Here is a 9637-nt window from a genome sequence, read left to right as displayed (position 1 = left end):
ACAACAAAAAAAAAAAAGTAAAAACGCAAGACCCTAAGTTTAAACCCCAGTGCTGGTATGTGCACAGGAGCATGCATGCACACATGCACAGCAGACTTGACTGGACTCCTTGGTCAAGTAATGTATCGTTCAGGGCGTTGGAGAAAATGGGAGAGCATTGGCTGGCAGTCAGTAGGTTAGCAGCAGGGTATGGTCAAGAGAAAGTGACAGAGGGAGGCCCTACCCAAACTGTGGCCACTCTAAGTGACATGGACACATCAGCCCGGTGCCCACCTGTGGAGCAACCCCAGCGGCTAAGCTTAATGGGGGAACATAGGCTTACTGAAGTGACCCAGGCACTGAGCACATGAGCACGTGAATGGTGTATTGAGCTCTGGTGAGGGACTCTCACTCAGCAGTGCTATAATGTATGGTTTAAAATGCCTAGTTTCTAGCATCAACAACAAACATGAAGCTTTCAAAAACAACAGGAAAGCCGAGGCTCACGCCTGTAATCCTAACTTCTGAGGATGCTGAAATCTGAGGATCGTGGTTCAATGCCAGCCCAGGCAGGAAAGTCCATGGGACTCTCATCTCCAATGAACCACCAGAAAAACCCGAAGTGGCATTGTGGCACAAAGTGGTAAAGCGCTATCCTTGAGCTAAAGAGCTGAGGGACAGTGGCCAGGCCCAGAGTTCAAGCATCATGACCAACAAAGAAACAAAAACACACAGGAACACATGACCTAAAACTGGGAGAAAAAGCCAGCAACGGAAACTACCCCTGAGACAGACAAAACATTGCATTTTTTTTCAGGAAAAGATGAAAGTAGCTTTTATCCACATGTTCTCAGAGCTAAAGGAAACCACGTATAAATAAAGGAAACATACCGGCAATGTCACGCCAAATAAGAGAATGTGATGAAAAAGAGTCAGATGAAAATTTGGGGAGTAGAAAGAGCACAGTAAGTGAAATAAAACCTCTAGAAGGGCTTCTAGGTAGATGTGAACCGGCAGAAGAAAGAACAAGAGAACCCGAAGGTGGATTGAGATACCAAGCACAGTAGCCACTGCCTGCTAACCTAGCTCTCGGAGACAGGTGGGAGGGTCCCAGGAGCCCAGAAGTTTGAGATCAGCCTGGGCACATGGTGATAACCTATCTCAAAAAAAAAAGCGGGGCGCCGGTGGCTCACGCCTGTAATCCTAGCTACTCAGGAGCCTGAGATCTGAGGATCGAGGTTCAAACCAGCCCACGCAGGAAAGTCTGTGAGACTCTTTTTTTTTTTTTGGTCCGGTCATGGGGCCTGAATTGTGGGCCTGGGCGCCGTCCCTCAGCTCTTCAGCTCAAGGCTAGCGCTCTACCACTTGAGCCACAGCGCCACTTCCGGCTTTTTTCTTTTTGCTTATGTGGTGCTGAGGAATCGAACCCAGAGCCTCATGCATGCAAGGCAAGCACTCTACCACTGAGCCACCTTCCCAGCCCCGTCTGTGAGACTCTTATCTCCAATAAACCACCGGAAAAACAGAAGTGCCACTGTGGCTCAAGTGGTAGAGCACTCGCCTTGAGCTGAAGAGTTGAGGGACCTGGCCCAGGCCCAGAGTTCAAGCACCACAACTGACAATAAACAAAAACCTTTTAGCCAGGCACTGGTGGTTCATGCCTGTAATTCTAGCTACTCAGGAGACTGAGCTTTGAGGATCACTGTTCAAAGCCAGCCTGAGCAGGAAAATCCATGAGCTGCATCTCCAATGTACTACCCAGAGAAAGCTGGAAGTGGTGCTGTGGTTCAAATAGTAGAACGCTAGCCTTGAGCACAAAGAGATTTAGGGACACTGCCCAGGCCAAGAGTTCAAGCCCCAGGACCTGAAAAAAAAAAATTTTTTTTAAAGTCCTTTGGGAAGTTCTGAACAGACTCTTCTTGTCATTGTCATTGTCCTGCCCTGAGGCAGGCCCAGGTGACAGGTCTTGACACCAGAGTGGGCACAGCTGACACTCAGATCAGCCCCTCCACACACACACACACAAGTAAGCAGTGCCAAAAATCAGAAATGGCTCTGTAGCTCAAGTGGAGAGCACCAGCCTTGAGCACAAAGAGGCCCAGGCTCTGAGTTCAAGTCCCATCACACACACAAAAAAAAAACTTGAGGAGACTTGAACACAAAGAAGGTATAGACAATGCTCAGGGCCAATGAAAGATGGTGAGCATCATGCCACATAGGTAATAGAAGCCTGCTCCAGGCTCGTGTGCATTGCATACCCACTGACTGCCCATGGGCAATACCTGCTGGCCTCCAGTCCCTGACTGCTGTGTCTGAGCCCAGTCCCTTGAGCCATGAGAATACTCATGGCTGTCCTGGCATGACCCTCTGGGCCTTGAACACCTGGTGTTCCCATCCATTCTGGGATAAGAGCCCTGCCAGGGACACCCTCACCTGCCCCTGACTTCGGATCTGAGTTCTGCCCAGCCTTGAGTAAAAATTAAGCAAGAGAGTGTAAGGCCCTGAATTCAAGCCTCAATACTGACACAAAGAAAATTGATGATGATGATGATGCCATTGTCCATGCATTCACCCTGCAAAGAGGATGAGCTATGTAGAAGGAACTGAGAAATGATAGTCATGAATAGCCAACACACCTTGGCTAATTTATTGCTTTGGGGCTGTGCTATTTTCTCTAAGTTTCTTGGATTTATTTTATTTATTTATTTTTGCCAGTCCTGAGCCTTGAACTCAGAGCCTGGGCACTGTTCCTGAGCTTCTTTTGCTCAAGGCTAGCACTCTACCACTTGAGCCACAGAGTCCCTTCTGGCTTTTTCTGTTTATGTGGTGCTGGGGAATCAAACCCAGGGCTTCATGCATGCTATGGAAGCACTCTACCACTGAGCCACCTTCCCAGCCCTTCTTGGATTATTTTGTTGATTATTAATTTAAAAACAGAACAGTTTGTTTTTGTTTTTGTTTTTTACAATTTTTTGCTGGTCCTGGGGGCTTGAACTCAGGTCTTGGGCACTGTTCCTGAGCTTCTTTGGCTCAAGGCTAGAGCTCTACCATTTAATCCACAGCTTCAAATCTAGGGTTCTTTGGGGTTTGGTTTCGGTAGGTTTTTTTCTTTTTTTTTTGGGTCCTGTCATGGGGCCTGAACTCTGGGCCTGGGTACTGTCCCTCAGCTCTTCAGCTCAAGGCTAGCGCTCTACCACTTGAGCCACAGCACCACTTCTGGCTTTTTTCTTTTTGCTTATGTGGTGCTGAGGAATCGAACCCAGGGCCTCATGCATGCAAGTGCTCTACCACTGAGCCACCTTCCCAGCCCATGTTTTGGTAGTTTTAATGGAGATAAGAGTCTCACTGATGTTCTTGCTTGGGTTGGCTTCGAACTGTGATCCTCAGATCTCAGCCTCCTGAGTTGCTACAATTTACTGGTGTGAGCCACCAGTGCCCAGCATATATTTATATTTGGAATATGAGTTTGTGGTGAAGGAAAACAAGGAATCTGCCAAAATCTGTGGTGGTTATTTCCGGAAGAGAGAATGGTAGGTGGTTGGTTGGTTGACTTTATGATACTGGGGATGGAGCCAGGGCTGGGAAGATCAATAAATTAGACAAGTACCAAACATTTGAGTTTCACCAGCCAGCCCAGAGTTTTCTTTTGAAATCTACTTTTTTCACCATTACGGTGCTAGACTTGAACTCAGAGCTTCATACATGCTGAGCAGGCATCCTTTTTCTTGTCTTTAATCTTTTATTTTTCTCCCCTCCTCACACTCCCTTCTTAGCTTTCCTCTGCTTTTTTGCCCTTATCAGGCAGGAGTTGAATAAAAATTCCTTAAATTCTCCAGCTGAGCCCCGGGCCCTGGCAGAAGCTCACAGCCCCTCACAGGTCCCTGACCAGACCCCTGGGGCTCACATGCCTGAGTCCTCCTGGGGGTGGCTTAGGGGGTGGGGTGAGAAGGGCCTGGGTTTGAATCTGCAGCCACTCCTCAGAACCTGCGTGTCTCCAGGGCACCTAGGCTGACCTGCCTCCAAGTGCAGCAGCTCCTGGCCCGACTTCTGCTTCTGCCCTCTTGTGGCATCTTCTGGAACTACAAGTTACCCTCCTGTGGCAGAGAAATCAATGCATAGGTTTTTCCATTAACACCCCCCCCATGCCCAGATATCACACAGAGGGACTGTCACACCCCCACCCCTACCCACACATTCACACAGAGACCAAAGCAGAGATGGAAGGATCTGCCCTGGGTTAAGCCGGAACCCAGGACAGATGGCCAGCTCCCACAACCCAGCCAGGGTGGGGGAAAGTTATGGATACGAGTTGTGGGGGACCCCAATAGGCTGAGGCCCAGGGCCAAAGGCTTCCAAGCCAAGGCTGCTGGGCCTCTTGCTTGCTTCGCTGGAATCCCCTTTTTCCAAATCATTCCTACTTGCCTAATTTAACTTTGCTACAAATTGATGCCTTAAAAAGAACAAGAATGGCTGGGCACCAATGGCTCTTGCGTGTAAACCCTAACTACTCAGGAGGCTGAAATCTGAGGATCACAGTTCAAAGCCAGCCTGGACAGGAAAGCCTATGAAACTCTTTATCTCCAATTAATCATGGAAAAACCTAGAAGTGGTGATGTGGTTCAAGTGGTAGAGTACTAGCCCTGAACAAAAGGAGCCTAGGACAGCACCCAGTCCTAGGTTCAAGCCCCAGCTTTGGCACTGCCCCCCCCCCAAAAAAAATAAAGGACTTTCATATCACAATTCTTGTGGAAAATGTGTGTCACACTCCCAGACAATAACAATTAACAATGAAAGTAATCAGGATTAAAAACAAAACAATGGTACCGGAAGCTGGGAATGTTTACTAACAAAGGCTGGGCTGGGCTGGCTCTTTGTTCCAAGGAGATTAGCAAACCACCAGAGAACATACTTGTTTTTGTTTTGGGGTTTGCTTGTTTTTCCTGTGCTGAGGATGAACCCAGAGCCTTGTGCTGGTAAGCTGTTGTACCATTGGGGTATACCTCCAGCCCAAGGCAGCAGTTTAACATACTTGTATTCTAACTCAAAAGACATAGAAAGATGAAACAAAAATTTCACAAAGCTTTTCCTATTTTTTTTTATTGTGAAAATACTGTACAGAGGACTTACAATTACATGGGCAAGATAATGAGTATATTTCTTATCAAGCATTGTAGCCTCCTCCTTTGTTTCCCCTTCCCATCCCTTCCCATCCTCCCCCAGCTTTTCCTATTTTTATATTCTATTTATTTAATCTATATTTACCTGTTTTTGTTCCAGTACTGGAACTTGAACTCAGGGCCTGGGTACTGTCCCTTACCTTTTTCACTCAAGGCTAATACTCTCACCTGAGCCACAGCTCCATCTTTTCTGGTTTTTACCAGTTAACTGGTGACAGTGTCTTGGATTTATCTGTTCGAGCTGGCTTTGAACTGTGATCCTCAGATCTTAGCCTCTGGAGTAGCTAGGATTATAGCTAGCACCCAGCTTAAACTATTTCTTTTTAAAATACTCAAGAACACATAAAGTAAGGATTAAAAATGTTATTGGGGTCTGGGAATGTGGCTTAGTGGTAGAGTGCTTGCCTAGCATGCATGAAGCCCTGGGTTTGATTCCTCAGTACCACATAAACAGAAAAAGCCAGAAGCTATGGCTCAAGTAGTAGAGTGCTAGCCTTGAACAAAAGAAGCTCAGGGACCGTGCCGAGGCCCTAAATTGAAATGCCAAGACTGAACCAAAAAAAAAAAAGAGGGGGATTGTTTTAGTTTCCCTGCCTTTTCCCTAGATTGAGCATTAGGAAAGAAGAAAGCCCTCAGGATCATGTAATATAAAAAATACAAATGCAGGGGCTGGGAAGGTGGCTCAGTGGTAGAGCACTTGCCTTGCATGCCTGAGGCCCTGGGTTCCATTCCTCAGCACCACATAAGCAAAAAGAAAAAAGCCGGAAGTGGCGCTGTGGCTCAAGTGGTAGAGCGCTAGCCTTGAGCTGAAGAGCTGAGGGACAGTGCCCAGGCCCAGAGTTCAGGCCCCACGACTGGACCCCCCAAAAAAAACAAAAAAAAAAAAAACAAATGCAGGGCTTGCCTGGTGCTGGTGGCTCACGCCTGTCATCCTAGCTATTCAGGAGGCTGAGATCTGAGGATCATAGTTCAAAGCCAGCCCAGGCAGGAAAGTCCGTGAGACCCTTATCTCTAACTAACCACTCAAAAACTGGAAGTGGTGTTTGGCTTCAGTGGCAGAGTGCTAGCCTTGAGCTGAATCACTCAGGGACAGCACCCAAGCCAGAATTCAAGCCCCACAACCAGCAAAAACAAACAAAACGCAGGACTCTCAGTTAAATTTTTTTAATGACTTATTTTTAAGTATAGTCCAGGTGATACACTTTATCCAAAAAAAAAAAAAAATTACTGGCTGGGTGCTGGTGGCTCACACCTGTAATCCTAGCTACTCAGGAGACTGAGATCTGAAGATCACAGTTCAAACTCAGCCTTGGCAGGAAAGTCTGTGAGATTCTTATCTCCAATTAACCACCTGAAAACCAGAAGTGGCGCAGGTTCAGGGACCTGAGCCTCCTTTGCTTCCTTCGCCATCGTCCCCCCTGGCCTCCTGGAGCCACCTTCCTGAGAAACTCCTCGTGCCAAATTCTTGCTTAAGGGGTATGTTTTTAGGATTGTATGTTCCTTGTGAAGGAACCAAAAATACTAACAGCGAACATTTTATTATAGGATTGGTGGACATGTGCTCTAAATGTAGTAACTTACTTTTTTTTTTTTTAGTTTTAGGGCTTGAATTCAGAGTCTGGGCCTGGGTGCTGTCCCTAAGCTTTTTCATTCAAGGCTGATAGTCTTGAATCACTTCAGCGACATTTCAAGTCTGGTATTTTGCTAGTTAATTAGAGAGAAAGCAGTATATACGTCTCTGTCTAGGCTGGCTTCCTACCTGCAGAGATGACTATCTCGCAGGTACCCAGTTCAGTACCTGACACAGAAGGGGAGGTGATTTGCCCCAGGTCACATGATAAAGAGAAACCTGGTGGGTTTGGGCAGGGTCCAAGGCCGGGGCCTCTCTCTAGATGCTGCTTTTTTTTTTTTTTTTTGGTCAGTTGTGGGGCTTGAACTCTGGGCCTGGGCGTTGTTTCTCAGCTCTTCAGCTCAAGGCTAGCACTCTATCACTTGAGCCACAGTACCACTTCCAATTTTCTGGGGGTTTATTGGAGATAAGAGTCTCATGGGGCCTGGGAAGGTGGCTCAGTGGTAGAGAGCTTGCCTTGCATGCACGAGGTCCTGGGTTCGATTCCCCAGCACCACATAAACAAAAAGAAAAAAGCCGGAAGTGGCGCTGTGGCTCAAGTGGTAGAGCGCTAGCATTGAGCTGAAGAGCTGAGGGACAGCGCCCAGGCCCAGAGTTCAGGCCCCATGACTGGGCCCCCCCTTCCCCCCTCCCCCCAAAAAAAGAGTCTCATGGACTTTCCTGCCCAGGCTGGCTTTGAGCTGTGATCCTCAGATCTCAGCCTCCTGAGTAGCTAGAAGTACAGGCATGAGCCAGTGGCACCCAGTTTGGATGCTGCTTTTTGAGGGATTCTGACCTCCTTGTGACCTCTGTACCCCTTGGGGCTGCCCCCTCCTCCCTGCCAAGCTAGATCCCTAGCAGTCCCAGAAATGGCCTGCAGAGGGCACTGCCGACCGTGTCAGCACCTAAGGATGGGGAGCCTGTGGCTTGAGAGAAGTCTTTGCAATCTGAGGGCCGACCTCTTCCAGCAAAGGTAAAATTCCCAGAAGTTGAAGTGTGGGTTTTTTTTGTTGTTTGTTGTTTGTTTTTTGTTTTGTTTTGTCTTTTTGGTTGTGGGGCCTGATCTCTGGGCTTGGGCACTGTCTCTCAGTTCTTCAGCTCAAGGCTAGCGCTCTACCACTTGAGCCACAGCGTCACTTGTGGCTTTTTCTGCTTATATGGTGCTGAGGAATCGAACTCAGGGCTTCATGCATAAAGGCAAGCACTCTACCACTGAACCACCTTCCCAGCCCAGGTGTGTGTGTGTGTGGTGTGTGTGTGTGTGTGTGTGTGTGTGTGTGTGTGGTGTGTGTGTATGTGTGTGTGTGTGGTGCTTATCTTGGGGCTTGAACTCAGGGCCTTCTGAATAGCTAGGATTACAGGTGTGAGCCCCTAGTGCCCAGCAGCTGCTGCGTTATTGTTAGGACATACTGCAGGAGCTCCTGTCTCTGGAGCAGGGAGACAGTTGAGGCTGGGGGGAAGGACCCTAGGATCTGATCCTCAGAGACCTGGGATCTGTCACATCGTAGCTAAGGGGCCGCAGACCACCATATGTGCCTGGGTTCTGCAGGTTGAGACTGAGACCTGCCAAGGGGCAGTTCAGGGTGCCTCTCTTCCATTCCCTTCACCCATCTTTTCCCCTAGTTCCTAGCTCCCCAAACCCTGTCTCCCAGTCCCCTCTGGTCTCTCTGTTTGAGTTGGCCCCTGCCTCTCCAGCACTGCAGAGACCTGAGGCCTCCTAGAAGTGTAGACAGCTCCTTTCTGGCTTGATTTCCAATCTCCAAGAACTCTGAGACACTTTGGCAATTCTTCCACTATCGCCTGTCCCTGGGATGCAGGGGAGAAGGCTGGGGAGCTTGTGGGAGAGGAAGAGCCCACATCCAGGAGCCAGGGCTCAGAGGGCTCAGCTGGGTGGGGTACCTCTGACAGGGTACCCCCTGCCCCTCCTGAGGCTGGGAGGGGTCTCATCTGCTTCCCTAGGAAGGCAATGTGGGGAGTGGAAGCTCACATGGCTGGCCAGGTAGCAGCTATGAGCAAGCACTTCATCCCTCACTGTCAGTGGCCCAGAGTTCAGGCCCATGATCTACCCTCCACCCCCCCCAAAAAAATACAGTAGCCTCCTCCAGGTCTTTTTCTTCCTCTGTCTTCATCTCCTCCATCTGCACCTCCTCCCCCTCCTCCTTTTGTTCTGCCTACTCCATTTTCTCCTCCGAACACACATCTTCCTCCTTTCTTCTCCTCCTCCTCTTTGTTTTTTTTTTTTTTTTTTTTTTTTTTGTCGCTCATGGGGCTTGAACTCTGGGCCTGGGTGCTGTTCCTCAGCTCTTCAGCTCAAGGCGAGCGCTCTACCACTTGAGCTACAGCGCCACTTCCGGGTTTCTAGTGGTTTATTGGAGATAGGAGTCTCACGGTCTCTCCTGCCCGGGCTGGCTTTGAACGGCGATTTTCAGATCTCAGCCTCCTGAGTAGCTAGGATTACAGGCGTGAGCCACCGGCGCCCGGCTCCTCCTCTTTGTGTTCAACTCCCCCATCTCTCCCTTCCTATTGATCTCCTCCTTCTCTAACTCCTCATCTCCTCCAGGTACCTCTTCCTCCTCCTTGCCATTGATGTCTTTCAAGATTTCTAAAGGATTCACATGTGTATTTTTTTTCTTTTTTATAGCAATTTTTATTGTGATTGATTACATAAATTTCACAAAATTCATAGTATTGTGGGATAATGATACTTAAAGTCACAAACACATTCTAACCTTCATGGGGCAAACTTTCTTCTTTGTCCTTTTTATAATATACACTAGTTTCAGACAAAGACAGTTATTTTCTCATTTATTTATTGAATGTTTGCCCCACCAATTGAAAGTTAAGAACCAGGTCTCCATGCATAGCCTTATTT

The sequence above is a fragment of the Dipodomys spectabilis genome, unplaced genomic scaffold (genome assembly GCF_019054845.1).
Source record: "Dipodomys spectabilis isolate Male_0828 unplaced genomic scaffold, ASM1905484v1 ptg000018l, whole genome shotgun sequence".
Classification (NCBI taxonomy): domain Eukaryota; kingdom Metazoa; phylum Chordata; class Mammalia; order Rodentia; family Heteromyidae; genus Dipodomys; species Dipodomys spectabilis.
The sequence above is the reverse complement of the archived record's forward strand: the minus strand, read 5'-3'. Positions refer to the sequence as shown.